Source organism: Delphinapterus leucas, chromosome X (assembly GCF_059928025.1).
Source record: "Delphinapterus leucas isolate spDelLeu-1000000601 "Yukka" chromosome X, BTC_Dleu_Yukka2, whole genome shotgun sequence".
In the NCBI taxonomy this organism is placed as follows: domain Eukaryota; kingdom Metazoa; phylum Chordata; class Mammalia; order Artiodactyla; family Monodontidae; genus Delphinapterus; species Delphinapterus leucas.
The window spans coordinates 130,072,364-130,085,868 of NC_143150.1; the positions used below are offsets into that span (position 1 = coordinate 130,072,364).

At 48.1% G+C, this 13,505-nt stretch overlaps 1 protein-coding gene across 1 annotated transcript in view; it reads left to right on the forward strand.

Moving 5' to 3' along the window:
• The window catches only part of PUDP (pseudouridine 5'-phosphatase), a 371,824-nt gene that overhangs the window by 268,846 nt on the left and 89,473 nt on the right, over positions 1 to 13,505 (forward strand). The window contains exon 5 of the transcript XR_002642759.3: positions 1,163 to 1,269. The gene's annotated coding sequence lies outside the window, so the exon portion shown is untranslated. The remainder of the gene's footprint in view (positions 1 to 1,162; positions 1,270 to 13,505) is intronic.

The window sequence follows — 13,505 nt, forward strand, 5'->3', positions numbered from 1 at the left end:
AAGTCATTAATGACCATACTGTTCCGTTCTCGGCAAATAAGAAATAATGATGTTCCAAGTCTTACTCTCAGGTTATTATGCTATAAACATGAGAAAATTGTGTAAAAGAGTTTCAGGGAAAAATAATCACCTACAGTTACATGAAGGATTGTGTAGCAGAGGACAAATAATTTTCCCTCCACCCTTCTGAGTTCTTTTCTGAGACCCCTGTAATAAAAGACAGCTTAATGAGAGAAACACACAGAAGTTCGTTTCCTGCCTGGCTCATGTCCACATGGGGGATACGCAGGGGCAAATGGGCAGCTCCCCTAGGCAGCTTTTGGGGAAGGCGAGGTGTGACATGAGCCTCTTTGGGGAGAGTAAATGGGTTTTAGGAGAGATGATGGGGCCTTAGAAGGATGGATGGGAGGGGGGACTGTGTGTGATGAAGTGTGTCTGGGTGTGGTGTGGACCACACCTCAGTGTCTGCATCTCTCCTCTCTATGCTGCAGACGTACATAACTATGTCTCTAGACTCCTGTCCTGTGATGGGAGTCAAGCCTGCCAGGTTGATGACGCTCCCATCAGGGCACTGAGGACACCTGGCTTCCTTTGGGAGGAGCTGTCTTTAGGAGATAAAGGGGGCTTTAGAGAAAGCCTCTCCCTGCATTTGCTACTTTCCAAGTGCTTATAGCTCAAAATCATCAATATACCAAAGTGGCGTATTTTGGGATGGCACGTCCTGAACCCCTGCTGGTACATTTGCGGGCAGCACATCCTGGACCCCTACACTCACATCTTGGGGTGGCACGTTCTGCTCCCCTTCGGTTGCATCATTTGGATTGGATTCAGCGCTAGTTCCACAGCATCTTAGAAAATAACAATATTCACAGCACAAAAAGCGAAACCGAATATGACAATAACAGATCACGAAATGGGGACATTCTCTGCAACCACGAGACATACTTTGTTTCTCCCCCAGCTCTCTACCTAAATAGTTTGCCCCGCAATACATTTTGCTAGGTGATCTGTGCCAATGCTCACAGCTACCAGTATGAGGCTCGGAGGTGCTTCAGTTTATATCTAGACACCAGCCCAAGGTCGAAAGGCCACATGTTCATTTGAGGCCAGAGCAAGGAGTTGTACGTTCTCTTGTCATAATTCACGTTGCATTTCGTTTTAGGCTATTCAAGATTCTGACGACATGTTGGTGGATTCATGCATGGGTACTGGAGCGGCCACCACATCATTTCTGAGCTCTGTCTACTGGGAGGAAGTCATATAAACCAGGTAAGCTGTACAAAAATTAACCAGTGACATGGTGATGGACCATTGTTGTCATCTTCCAGTGCGAATCCGTGAGAGAGAGAGAGATGGGATGGGATGGAAATAGAGAGTCTGTTGGACGTGCCCCCCATCACAGGACAGAGGAGGAAGTTGAGAAAAACATGGGTTTTAAAAGGAATATAACAGGTTTCTGTTGACTTAACGAGATGTAGGAGGTGGTGGTAGAATGTTTTCTAAGATGCTTAGGAACGAGTCCCAGCAATAAGATGGATGTGAGTGAATGCATGCTCCAGAAGAAAGCAGCAGTAAAGGTGCACAGGTGGGCAGGTGAGGGATGCCCAGCGTTTAGTGGATTGGGTGCTCTAACCTGGTGTCCAGAAGCCTTCACACTCCTGTCCTGCTTGGAAGGCTATAAGGTGCAGGCGCTCGAAGTGGCAAAGAATGTTTGAAATATTTAAAATCAGAGCTAGGTCTCCTGACAGCAGGACTCTCCAGGAAGGTGGGTGCTGTTTCAGACAAAAGGAATCAGAGTCTGTCCACAGTAACAGGAAGTATTCACCCAGACCGTGTCTTATTCTTTTCTTTCCTTTTGTTTCTTTCGTTAGTTCTTCCCTTCTTTCTTTCTCTTTTCTTTCTTTCGAGCACCTGTTGGGAATTTCACTCAGAGAAGCCATGCAGCTTCTTACAGTGTGTCTTGTACAGATGCACTATTCTCGACGTGGGAATCACCCTATTAGTAAAAAAATGCCTTGTATGTTTCTCTGCTGAATGTCTGTTTCTGCATCAAGTTTCTTAAAACTCCAAGACCGAGGCCCTGAGCACGTCTCTTCTACTGTCATGTCCCAGGGGCCAAGTGTTTTGTTGGGCACATAGTAGATGATTCATAAATAGTTATTGAAGAAGGCAGTGAAAAGGGGAACGGCCTTGAGTTGACTCAACTCATCGCCTGTGCCATAAATGTTACAGGGTTTTAGAAAAGGAGGGGGCAGGGCAGTGCGTATTCATGGAGGTGGTTGGATCTGGTTGAGACCTTAAAGAAGGGATGAGATTTCTAGAGAAAGAATCTGGACATCCCCAGAGGACAGTGAACCAGGCATGTCCGGTTCCATGTGATGGGAGTGAAAGAGAAAGAGTCCCATTAACTTGAAAGAGAGACGTGTACGGTGGGTAAGGAAGCAGAGCCATACGGACGCCTGGTCGTAGACCCACATCTGTTTATCATAGATGCTGCTGCCGTTTTGTCGCCACATAGAAAACATCTTCCTTACAAAGTTGCTGGGATTTTTTCTTTGCTGGTAGGGGCAGGAAAAGGAAGGAGTGATGGAACCATACTGAGATGCAAGCATTGGACATATTGATCATTTCTTGTTCCAAGTTAATACATTGAGGGAAAACTAACTTAAAACTCAGGTTGGCAACATTAAGGAATGAAAGTGAACTTCTTTTGACAGTCAAGTTACCTAATGATTACGGTTCCATGGGAAGACGTATCCGACCTATGAGCTGTGTGTAAGATGGGGACACCATCCTGGGCGATAATGCAATGAAGGTGCAAGACATGTCCATTTCTATGAAAATGAAAAACATTAGAAAAGAAAATATGATTTGAAGAGGAAGGTTCAGATATCGAAATGGAAAATCCCTTGGAAACGCATCTCTGGGTAGGAAGGAAATTAGCTAATGCATTTTCTTACCCATATGTAAAGCATTTGCAGAATGGAGGAATCTTAAAAGCAAAATAAAACCAGAGGTAACGCAGCATTGTTTGATTTACTAATTTAAGCAGGTGCCTATGGGGAAAAGACTGTCTCTAAAATTAGGTAATAGTGACCGTAAGAGGAAAAACCCTTCTGAGTTATCACCAGTTGACTCAGGTCAAACCAGAAGTAATGAATTACTCTCTGATAAAACGTGCAAATTGGTGGAAGAAAGGATGGTCGTCGCCATGGCCTGCATCTCTGAGAGGCGGTTTACATGCCGTAGTTGGTGGCAATCATGTAAAATATAATGTCGTGCATTATATTTACATGGTTGCCACCAACAATGACATTTAAGAGACCTGGGGCCCTGGTGAGTGTCTGCGGAAGACTCGGTGAAACCAGCGCCCCGGGTTACGGTTGTGCCTCTGAGTCTTGCCTTCAGTTCGTTCCCTGACTCTGTGTCTGTGCATCTCACCCACCCTTGCATCTCTACGTGGTGTGGGCTCACAAAGATGTTCTCTGATACTCCTGGTATTGTCAGACACGAGAGGCTGTGCACCCAGGTGGCACACTCAGCTCGTTTTCACTCTGCGCTTTGCAGACATGAAGCACTGACCTGACATACACGTTGTTCCCAGAAGTCAGGGTAACTGGGACAGCGTGGGGACAGAAGATGCATCGAGTAGGACTTTGACAGCCCACCAGGAGGCAAGTCTGTATTGTTGTCGATGAGGAAATAACGGCCTGCAGTCAGACTCCAACTAAAGATGGAACAGGCGGAATTTGTAGGACAACTAGAGAGCACAGGTGGTTCCTTCCCCTGTGGGTCAGACAGCTAATGGTACTGATGGTGTGGAAGTGGTCCCCTTTCCTTAGAAGCTCCATCGTCTCAGGTCTAGTACATGGTTTTCCTGAGTGGCCCAGGAACAGAATCTAATTCCAGGGTGTCAGCCCTGCCTTTGGGGACTGATGTCTGTTTGTATAATCCAATACTTGCACCCTTGGGCAGAAGTGGCATAATACACGAATGACATATGCACCCCTCGCCTGAAGATAAGAAGTATATAGAAAGCCACGATTGGAAGGGCCCTAAGTACACAGGATCTAGTTGCTGGAAGGTGATTATGTGAATGCATTTGCAAAACCTCTGCCCGAGGGCACCTGAATTGCCTAAGAGTAGACACAACCCACTCCTGAATCCTAAAGAAAACTGCAGTTATCTCTAATGTTCCATAAATAAGAATCCCATTCATGACTTAAGTGTTCACTAATGGAAACTATCACCACCGACCTCCATCGCCAAACGCCTGCCTGGCGGCTCGGAAGCCTGCACTAATTCCCGGGCTTGGGGAACCCAGAACTCACTGAATCCCTCTTCTCCCGACCTGCTGAGTGTGGGGATGGGCTGGTGATCTATCTGGGGCCTGCGTCGGCTCTTTTTTGGAAGAGATGCTCATATGCTTTATAGCAGGCGAGACATCATGAGAGATCATCTAATTCTGATAAGGTGAACTCACATTTCCTGGTGAGCCAACCGGATCTCGTATTTTGAAAACGTTGGAGAACCTCATTCCACAAAATGTTACTAAACTCAGGTCCGGCCGCTTGCTGCTGCTCCAAAGCCCGTACTCGAGAGACAAGTGTTGGCGGGCAAGGAAAGTTGGCTTCACTCTGGAGACCGGCAACGTGGGGAGAAGGCAGACTCATGTCCAAAAGCCAACTCCCCCCTGCTGATCAGTGGGCAAGAGCTTTTAAAGGGGAGTTTCGGGGGTGCTCAGGGGGAGGCAGGGGGCCCCATGCGGAAGCGGTACGGTCGGCTCTGACCGTCAACTTGAAATTGGTCCTTGGTGGTCTGACCGGCGTCATCTTGATGGCTTTACGCACAGTTAGTCTCTTCAGCTCCAGGATCAGTTTGTTCCCATTTCCTTGATGCCAGTTCTCAGAGCTGTGGCAGCCTATGTCGTGGCTACAGTCTGGTCATCATGTAGCTAACTTCTCCCACCTGGCGGGGGTTTTAGTCTCTACAAAACAGCTCACAGCACGTGGCTCAGAATATGATCTACAGCCCTTGAGGAGGAACTAAGGGTCTTTGACTTTGTGTAATGACTAAAGTATTATTATTTTGTCCTCTTTGACTGTTTTCCTTTGCTTCTGCATTTTCTCGCTTCTCTGATTAAATTTATTGTTCGACGGAAGTTTTTCTGTAGACAAGAGGCAGGTGGACGACATGGGGGGTGGGAGTCTGTCTCGGGAAGGCCCCATAGGGTCCTGCTCAGTTACAATAATACCGAGAACATTTATTAATTATGGTTCTTTCCAGTGACACTTTTAAAGGTGACCAGGCTGCTGTTCATGGGCTCCTAGACCAGCTCTTGTGTTTTAGAAGATAGGACACCAGGGAAAGGCCAGTCCTAGGCCAGAGACCATTACCACATACGCTCAGAAATCTACCATGTGTTTAAAAGTGTGCCTGGTGCCCAAGGATGGAGTTATAGTATTCCAGGCAGGGTTGCACAGAGGAAAAGGGGGAAGGGGTCGGGCACCGGAAAGGCATGGACCTGGCAACATCTAATACACCTGTGTTCCCAGGACTTACTTGCACATTTGTAACACTCTGTAGAGCCCACGTTTTCTCTTAGGTGGTGCAGACCTGGTGTGGTTATGGGCTCCACAAGGCTTGTACGGCACATAAGAACAAATAAGCCACTTGCGGAAAGGACTTTTCCTGGGACTTCCCTGGCCGTCCAGTGGTTAGGACTCCGGGCTTCCACTGCAGGGGGCACAGGTTCCATCCCTAGTCAGGGAACTAAGATCCCACATGCTGCTTAGTGGTTTGCCAGGTCCAGGTACTTTTATTTCAGGTAGGGCTCAACCTGTCCTGGTATCCATCGGTAACCACCCTAGAATAGAATCTGACATGGTAACGTTTGGGGCCAGGTGATTCTTTGTTGCAGACATGCTGTCCTTTCCACTGTAAGATGTTTAGCAGCAGCCCTGGCCTCTGCACTAGGTACCAGTAGCAATCCCCCAACCTCCAGCCGTGTTGAAAACCCAAAATACCCCCATACTTACTAAATACCCCCCACTTAAGAACCAGTTCCCTAGAGGAATTAACTCCCCTGGGACTTTATAATGGAGGCAAAGGAGATAGAGAGGATTATGAAACTCACACCCTAGAGAAAGACATCTGGACAGTTTAAGACATGTAGTTTCTATTCCTGCAACAAATACAAAGGCCTCATCAGGAATCGGGCAGGCAGCTCAGTCACCTAACTTTTAACCTCGAGAAGGCTCGGAACGGCAGGAACCTTCCCTTCTTTGCTCACGTGTCAATACCTTCCTCTGTCCAAACTGGAAACAAGAGCGTGTGGGGAATGTTGCATTCGGGGTCACCCCAGGAAACCACCACACGGCACCAAGTCGCGTCAGAATGATCATAAAACAGGGCCCTGCGATCAGCCTCTTGGGTAGAGATGCGTGTCTCAAAGCCAAATGGGTATCATCTGGACCTGTTGCCATGCCGGACCCGTGAAAGTTTGATGAATCAGTGCTCTTTCCCCAGTAGGTCCTGTGATAATGCTTCCTTCCCTGCTAGTGGGATTTGTGTGCTTGAAGCTTGATGAATGGATATTTCCTCCCAATGGATAATGTTTTACGTGTTCCCTCTCTCCTGGTTGGATTTTCCTTGTTGCTATAGTTCTTGGTGCCGTGTGTGTGTGTGTGTGTGTGTGTGTGTGTGTGTGTGTGTGTACCCACACATTTAGCCATCTAGCCCATCCTTCTAAGATGAGACACTTGGTTGGATTCATTTGTCATCATTAATCAAGTGAGTCCCACAAATACGAGAACGTACCACAGAATATTAGGGTGGCCAGTTTTCTTTCCCTTAACGTCAGGGCAGCACTGCGATGACGCCTTCCTTGCCTTGGGTGGGGAAGCGAATGGCATCCACGTGGCGCCCAGACTGGTCCAGGGGCAGCTGAAATGCTTGGGATCTGAGCCGATGTGCTGGTGGGCAGTGTGAGAATGGGGACGCGAGTGAGCCGCAGTGGAGGGTGCTGGAGGCCACCTGCCCGGCAGACACCGGCGACTGCAAGATGTGAGGCAGACCTGTGCCCCCCACTCCCCGCCATCCCTGTGTGTAGGACCCCAGTAGCCCTTCCTAGCTCCTGGCGCCTCCTGTATGCACCCCGTTCTCAGCAGTGCACTCCCTGCCCGGGGGCCCCTTGAGTCTTTTCCAGGCCGACCCCTAGGGCAGGGCGGGGCGGGAACGTCCTGAGAGCCCTTTGCCTCCTCCGCAGTCCGCCTGTGCCTTCGCTCTCCGAGCACAGTGAGCCTCTGCTTTTCTGCCCGCGAAGAGCACAGGTCGCCCTGTGTAGCGTGCTCGGAATGGCCGACATGCCCAACATTCACAAGGAGGGTGGATAGTCAATTCCCGAGTCCCACAGAGAGGCCGCTGCAGAGCATGGGAAGGGGGCTGGTCCTAAATGAGCCCGTTGTTGGGCGGCCGCGCTCCCCCGGCCCTGCTCTGTCCCTTCTCAGCGCTGTGCCTAAAAATAGCGGGTACTGGGCGGCGGCCACGAAGCACGCTCTACGGGCGCCTAGTGTGTCTGCGTCCTGCCGGAGCCGGCGTGCCGCGCTCTGGTTCCAGTGGGTTTTCCAGTTTGGCATTCCAAGACCTAATTCATTTTCTGCCTGGCGCTCCTACACCGTCCATCAGCGCTGACGACCCCCGCCGTCCGCGTAACAGATGCGGCTTTCTCAGGCTGCAGCCAGTACCAAGTAACTAACGTGAGATCAAGGCTGTAGCCGGCACGCTCTCCCCGCTTTTAAACAAACACCGCCGTTTTCATCTAACCCTGCCTTTGTCAGGTCTGTTGGAAATTGGCTTCATTTTTTTTTTCAGTCCTCTCCCCCGAACCCTCTGAGTTTAAAACCAAGCGGGGGGTCCCCCGCCACCTCGGAAGCCTCCCCGAGCCGAGGGCTGCTCGCTCTGGGAGGGCTGCCTCCAGCAGGACGGATGCAAATGATTCTCTGCTCCCGGCTCCTGACACTTAGGCGAGCAGACGCTTCCGAGGGGCTGAATCAAACATCACGTTCCTCCGGGCGAGCCCTGAGTCCCCCGGAGACGCACAGGGGAACGCGGACAGGGTTCGCCTACTGAAATCAAGGCAGCGGGCTGAGTCTTGAGTCCTGGACCAAGGTCCCAGGTAGATCTGCATCCCTCTTTCTCCTGGTGGCTCACCTTCATCCTAGTCGCCAGGCAGGCGTTCTGTGGCCGATAAAGGGCGTTTTCAGCCTTACCTTTCAAGGCTGCCCACTTAGCAAGTCCCAGCTTCCACACTTTGGGGAGAGCCAGAATTTCAGCGAGAAAAGGGAGCGAAACGACAGATGAGCCCCCTGCTCCGATAAGCAGCTCTGTTTCTCGCAGCCCCCTGCCTTTTCGTTTTGGCTCATTACAGCACCCTGAAAGCTTCTCTTCTGTGCTTCAGAATAGTCTTTTCAAAACGCCTCTTTACTGGGAGGAGTGTTATTCGTGGCATGGGGGATGGATATCTTCCGGAGCTGTAGTCCATTATTGCTTACTGCCCCTCTCCGGGTCTAGAAATGGTCCTCGTTTAGAAGGAAAGCCGAGGCTTTTCACAGCCGCTGTTACCTATTTTCGCTTTGGTCTGAGAGTTTCCATTAAGTAGGGAACCTGCTCTGAAGGTTTAGAAAGGAAACTGCAGTATCAAGTATGTTACCCAGCACATCACTGTATCTTTGTGCTGTTTTCTTTGTGTGTTTCTCTGCTACCTCTTCCCCCAAAGGAAGCCTCCACCAAGATTCCTACAATGGAAACAGTGTGTCAAGGGCATAGACAGGAGCGGACATCAAAAACACGAAGGCTTAACCAAGGACATCAGCTTTTCCTCTTAACTCCCTAGATCAGGGGGCAAAAAGAGAGAGGGGAAGAAATTATTCATGTTTTTGTTATCAGAGAAGTTTGCAGCAGAACTGTGAGTTACTTCTCATACCTGGGATATTTTTTAATGTTCATTGTGCCAAGAGCTTGATTTGGGCTTTTGATTTCACAAAGTGGAAAGGGTATTTACACTTAAGATATTTCTACATTTTATGTCACACCATCAAGAAAAGAAGAGCTTTCCACATTGACTCAACTCTGTAGAGTTCACATATCCCGATAGTAGGCTCCCTAGGTTTGTAGGGCTTATTACTTGACTGTTTTTTCCCCATCCTTTTTCTTATTTGTGCCTGTTGATCATATAAACAAAGGAGAGAGTAAAATTGTATAAAAATGAGAATACAGGCAACATACACACTTTCGGGGGGACTCCAAACCAAATACGGTCATAGAAAAATGAGGCATGTCCTTATCCGTGGCCTTTTTTTTTTTTTTTTTTTGAGAAATGGAAAATAAAGCCAGAAATGCACTATTTACAAAATCTAACTGAGGTGAACTGACACCCAGCTATTTAAGGAGTGTGTTCAAATAGGCACATGTAAAGAGCCGGCCGCTTACGAATTCAGAGCAAATAAAACCACATAGGTCAGGCTTATGAAAGTGTCAGCTCAAAGCAAATGAGGATATTTCCATTGGGGCACCTCTGGGAGGGAACTGTTCAAAGCAGTGAATGTACTTATAAAAACACCTCACACGCTGTGCTGTGCTCTGCGCTCACAAAGTGCTTTCCCCACATGGAGCACCTCTCCTCTGCTGATTCTGAGCGGCTCCCGGGAAGGAGACAGAGTGTGCTTCCCCGCTTCCAATGTGGATAAAGAAATAAGAGGAGGATTTAAATGCCTGGCTCAAGCATCATACATACCGAAGAAACAGAGGGAGACTGGAAAAGTCTTAGAGAATAAACGTGACTCTGTATTTATTTCCCCCCTGGTTTGGTAGGACAATCAAGCCAATATTTCCTATATACTCAACGTAACCAGTAATTCATTTCTTCTTCCTCATTCGTGACGTGTAGGATTTCCATCCACGGGAAGAGCTCATACCCGAAGAAGTACTCAGCACAGGGTAAGGAGGAAAATGTGCAAACTCTACGATCTGCTCATTATAATTCTAAATGGAACCAAAGGAAATATACAGAGAGGTCGGCAAAGAGTTATTGTCAAGAATATTCACTGAGCGCGATTTATATTGGGGAAAAACTGGGAAAGGCCAAAAGGCCCCCCAGAAGGAATGGTTAAGTGAATCATAGGCTTGTTTTGTGTTAGGATATCATAGATAAAAGTGGGAAGTTATATTTTCACATAATGATCCATGATGTGGGAAAATGGACAAGATGGAGAGTTAGGTGAAAATATTGCAAGTTATGAAATTGTATGTAGGGCATCAGTTGTGAAACCATAGAGTTGCCTTGGGGACTCGCATGAAGAGTGGGCTGACTCTGCCTGCGTCCAGAGCTCCTGATTCAGTAGGTCTGCGGTGGGAACCCAGAATGTGCACTTCTGTCAAGTTCCAAGCTGATGCTCTTGCCACTGGTCCAGGGGCTCCACTGAATTAAACAATTATGTGTTCAGAGGGCTGACAAGGACATCTTTGCTTATGGGGCAGAGCTTGTCAACACTGGCTGGCGTTCGGACTCCATGGGGAACTTTGAAAAAATATCAGTGTCCGGTGGGCGCACGAAGCGGTCCAGCCACTGTCAAAAACAGTTTGGTGTTTCCTCAGTGAAAAACTGAATTAGTGCACAACCCTACAGTTCCTCCCCTAGTCACGTATCCAGAAGAACGGAAAACAGGTGCTCAAACAGATGTACACCAACAGAGCAACTCAGAGTCAGCAGAGGTGAAAACAGCGCGATGTCTATCAACAGTTTAAGAGATAAGGAAAATGTGGCCTGTGTGTCCAGTGGAACAGTACTCACTGTAAAGGGGTGACACAGGCTACAGCGTGGACAAACAGTGAGAATATTAGGCTAAGGGAAAGAAGCTGACAAAAGACCACATTGTGTATCATTCTCCTTATATGAAATGTTCGGAACAGGCAAGTCCTTCGAGACAGAAAGCAGATGCTGGCGGCTGGGGGCCGGGCGGATGCAGAGGGACTGCTTAATCATTACAGAATTTCTTTGGGGTGACGAAAATGTTCAGAAACGCCTTAGTAGTGATGGTTGCACTACCTTGTGAATGTCCTGGAAGCTACTGGGTAGTACGTTCGAACGTGGTTAATTTTATGCTATGTGAATTTTATCTCGCTTTTAAAAGAATGTCCAGGCAGCAGCGTAGAGCTTCTGATTTCACAGTTCTGGGATGAGTCTTCTTTGAAAGCTTCCCGGGTGATGCCAAGGCGCAGCTGGGATTCACTGAAAACCACTGGCCGGGTGGGGATTCCAACAGCAGTAACTCAGGTAGCCTTGAAGGAGGTGAATGGAGCTTCAGAAGGTGAAGGGGCAGCTTCAGCAGGTGGACTCTGTCCCTTTGCTACCCAATGTCTGTGTCCCAGCAGTATCCCGCCGCCTGGGAGCTTGTCAGAAATGTAGACCCGCTGGCGCCTCCCCAGACCTCCTGAGTCACAATCTGACTTTTGGCAAGATCCGCGTGGTTTACTACCCGATGACGCTCCAGGAGCACGGGAGCGATTGCACGGCCCCTCCAACGTCGCGTTTCATGCGAAGAGTTACGATTCCTTCTCCCGAGACACAGGGTTTCTATCGTCCTAGGGATTTCAGAAACGCTGCTTGTAAGAAAGTGGATGAAATTCATATCCTTGGGTATCTCTGAGTCTTCGAGAACCTCCCGCATCTGACTACTCTCCGTGAGCGTTGCACGGTTTGATATGTATTCCTGTACCAAACTATTTGGACAGTGGGATTCCTTTCAAAGGACCACTTCCCGACGCTGACGGATGCTCGTCCTTTTCTATAAGGATAATGGCAGAATTGCTGCTTCAGGACAATTTTGAATCTTTTGGACCTGCTCCATCCAGTAGAACTTCAGAAACCACCTTGAATGTTGTAAAACTCCCAGAGTGACCCTATCTTTCAGTATCCAAAGACACTGAGCGAGAAGCGGTAGATAGAAATGACCACAGACTTCACTGAAATGTGCCGCTTTAAGACAAGAGGGGATGTGGAAGTTGGGGGGGAGGGAGGGGCAGGATTCCTCTACAACGTGGCTTTTCTCATCCTAAGGCAGGAAGACTCCTGTGAAATTTCAGCCCACAGTCAAGCTAAACCGGAAAGGTGAGATTGTCTAGACACACTGGGCATGTGCCTGCAAAATTCTCCACCTTCCTCTCATCTCCAGCACCATGGACTTGTCTATCAAATATCCCCAGGTTACAACTGGCCCAACTAATGCCTAAGAAAAAGTTTAATACGTATCTTTCAAATCCATGCTGAGGTGACTCAATTTCTACAAGATAATAAATCTACCCAGACAGGAAAGAAAGCTCATGAACTTGTGGACAAAAACCTCAACAGCCCCCTTTGTCCTATCGACAGACTGTTTTCCTCTCTGTAGTTCTCTGAATATCTGATAAATCATACTCAAATTTGTTTTTCTGGCAATGGCTGGAAAGAGCAATGTACTTTTTAACCTGATGCAATGCATTCAAGAAGGTGTGTGGATGCGGACCTCAGAGGGCAAAGATGAGATTGGTTCCAATATTGAAGGGATGGAAAATGATTTTCCTGTGCTATGTGTCAATCTTTTAATATTAGTTCATAGATGGGATGATGACTCTATCTGTAGCCCTTTAAACCCAAGCTGCCCCTTAGCTTTCACTTCTGCTCAAGATTTCATGAATCGATGACAAATAACCATTGTAGAAAAATGAGGACAGTTTTTTTCCACTTTAATATAGTCAAAAGAATATCCTGGGCTTCCCTGGTGGCGCAGTGGTTGAGAGTCCGCCTGCCGATGCAGGGGACACGGGTTCGTGCCCCGGTCCGGAAAGATCCCACATGCCACGGAGCGGCTGGGCCCGTGAGCCATGGCCGCTGAGCCTGCGCGTCCGGAGCCTGTGCTCCGCAACGGGAGAGGCCGCAACAGTGAGAGGCCTGCGTACCGCAAAAAAAAAAAGAAGAAGAATATCCAGCCCAGGCCCACATTTCTGAGCTCAGTTAGTTTCCAGAGATTTAACGGTTCCATAAAACAAGTGATTCACAAACAGTTTGAAGCAACGAGTGAGCAGAAGCAAATAAAATGAGGTGAAATGATGCTCATTGCTATTAGGCTGCAGGCACTGAGGAAAATGTCTTTAAAAAAAAGGCTTTCTAGTGAGAAAATTAACATCTGCTTATTTATTTATTTCCTGGATAGAGGACATATGTGAAGCCGTCTTCTGTTCAACATGCTTTTGGTTCTATGTTCCTAGGAACAGGCACAATTTCTCTGTTGAGCTTTTGCAGGGAGCTGCAAACTCTAACCTATGGGCCAAATGCAGGCCCCATCTGATGCTGGAAACTTCTTTTGGAACACGGCCACGCTCGTTCATTTCCATACCGTCTACGGCTGCCTTCACGTGGCACAGCAGTTGTGTAGCTCTGGCTCTTAGCAGAACGCTTCTGCATATAAAGT